This window comes from Dioscorea cayenensis, chromosome 6, assembly GCF_009730915.1.
Source record: "Dioscorea cayenensis subsp. rotundata cultivar TDr96_F1 chromosome 6, TDr96_F1_v2_PseudoChromosome.rev07_lg8_w22 25.fasta, whole genome shotgun sequence".
NCBI classification, from domain to species: Eukaryota; Viridiplantae; Streptophyta; class Magnoliopsida; order Dioscoreales; family Dioscoreaceae; genus Dioscorea; species Dioscorea cayenensis.
Window position 1 is genome coordinate 9658105 of NC_052476.1, and position 2396 is coordinate 9660500.

The window sequence follows — 2396 nt, forward strand, 5'->3', positions numbered from 1 at the left end:
TTTCCTGCATGTATTCACCAACAATCTCATCAATAGCGTCTAGAAAATACAAAGTATCATCGAAATCAAGAGAATGTCACATGGCTTCAGCAAGGCGGTATGTGAGCTTGTCATCTCCAACTCTCAAAGTTAGGTCTCCGACGTCCATGTCAATCAATGCGTTGGAAGTCCGCAAAAACGACCTCCCAAGTATCAAGGCTACATCCCGCATCCTCATTGACATCTAGCATTACAAAGTCTATAGGAAATATATACTAGTGCACCTTGACAAGCACATCTTCGATGATACCCCACGGATGTCTCACAGTTTAATCCGCCAATTGCAAAGCCATCTGTGTAGGCCTCGGCTTGCCCTAAGCCTAACTTTAGAGAGAAGGTGTATGGCATAACGTTTATACTGGCCCCTGAGTCCGGCAATGCCATTTCTTCACCCTAGATTGCCAATATTACACAGAATGATGAAGCTTCTTTGGTCTTTCTTCTTGTTTGGCATGTTCTTTTGCAAAACCGTCGAGCAAGATGCATCTAAAATCATTGAAGCACTCTCTTCTAACTTCCTTTTGTTGGTTAACAAGTCTTTCAAGAATTTTACATACTTAGGCATTTGGGCCAATGCCTCAACAAAAGGAATATTAATGTGGAGTTGTTTGAACAAACTCAGGAACTTCTTATACTGTTTATCCCCATAGTCATTCTTCAATCTAAAGGGATAAGGGATTCTTAGCTTCAAAGGTGGGGTTGCCACACCTTCTCTTTACTTGTTCTCTTGTCAACCTCTATAACCTTGGGTGCGTGTTCATTTGGCTTCTCATTCAGAAACTTACCCTCAACCTCACGACCACTTCTCAAAGTGATCACCTTCACATGCTTTCTCGGGTTGGTCTCGGTATTACTCGGTAAGCTTCCATGTGGCCTTTCCGATAAAGACTTCGCAATCTGCCCCACTTGATTTTCAAGATTATGCAAAGAGGCAGTATGGTTGTGAAGTGTAGCGTCAACTGATTGAAATCTTGTATCTGATGATTACACAAACCTAGTTAAAGCCTTCTCCAAATCATGCATTCGGGTCTCCAAACCTGAAACTCTGTTTTCCATGTTTGGGGCTTGCTGTTGTTGTTTTAAACCCGATGGCCCTATGACCTTTTGTGGACCTTGGTTGCTCCATGACAAATTGGGATGACTTTTCCAACCCGGACTGTAGGTATTGCTGTATGGATTTCCTTGATTCCTCACGCCATTACCCACAAAATTGACATTTTCAACTGAAGATTCATCACCAATAGATATCGGCCAATCGGAGGGAGCATGTTCTCCACCACACCAGGTGCAATTAATCACGGCCGTTACTCTATTCAAAGTTAGAAGATCTAACTTCTTACTCAATGATTCCACTTGAGCCACCAACGAAGTCACTGCATCTATCTCATAGAGACTGGCCACCTTTTTCTTCTCCCTGGCATTCCATTGGTAGCTGTTTAACCCCATTTCTTCAATTAATTGACGAGCCTCATTGGGGGTCTTGCTACCTAAGGTACCTCCTGCTGCCGCATCCAAGAGTTGCTTTATACTCGGATTCAGACCGTTGTAAAAGGTCTGAACAATCATCCACTCTGGGAATCCGTGTTGCGGGCACTTTCTCTGGAGCTACCTGAACCTTTCCCACGTCTCAAATAGAGGCTCCAATTCCAATTATACAAAGGATGAGATCTCATTCCTAAGCTTTGCAGATTTTCCAGGAGGGAAATAATGGCCAAGAAAAGCTTCTACCATCTCCCCCCATGTGGTAATTGACGCTCTAGGTAATGAGTGTAGCCACTGCTTTGCTCTCCCTTTCGAGGAAAATGGGAAGGCTCTCAACTTGATGGCATCATCCGTTAGACCATTTATCTTCAGCATATGACAAGATCCCCTTGCGTACACTTTCACAGGAGTTCCTTGAACCTTTCCCATGTCTCAAATAGAGACTCCAATTCCAACTTCACAAAGGATGAAATCTCATTGCTAAGCTTTGCTGATTTTCCGGGAGGAAAATAACGGGCTAGAAAAGCTTCTACCATCTCCTCCAATGTAGTGATTGATGCTCTAGGTAATGAGTGTAGCCAACGCTTTGCTCTCCCTTTAAGGAAAAATAGGGAAGGCTCTCAATTTGATGGCATCATCCGTCACACCATTTATCTTCAGCATGTCGCACACCTTGAGGAAGCTATCTATGTGACTGTTTGGATCCTCATCGGCAAAACCGTTGAATTGTGTGGACTCGCTGCAAAGATATGGATGAATGCTCGGCTTTTAGCTCGAAGTTCGAGTCGTAATTGGGGGACGCACAATACTCGATTGTGTCCCCAACACCCGAAGGTCCGCATAATCGGATAGTGTTCGATAAGTGTCTAAATGTA

At 43.7% G+C, this 2396-nt stretch overlaps 1 non-coding gene across 1 annotated transcript; it reads left to right on the forward strand.

The window, feature by feature from the left end:
* Window positions 1-1615: 1615 nt before the first annotated feature.
* Window positions 1616-1722, forward strand: LOC120264142. Its single transcript, XR_005537316.1, has one exon. It is a non-coding gene; the product is annotated as a small nucleolar RNA R71 (small nucleolar RNA).
* The last annotated feature ends 674 nt before the right edge of the window (window positions 1723-2396 follow it).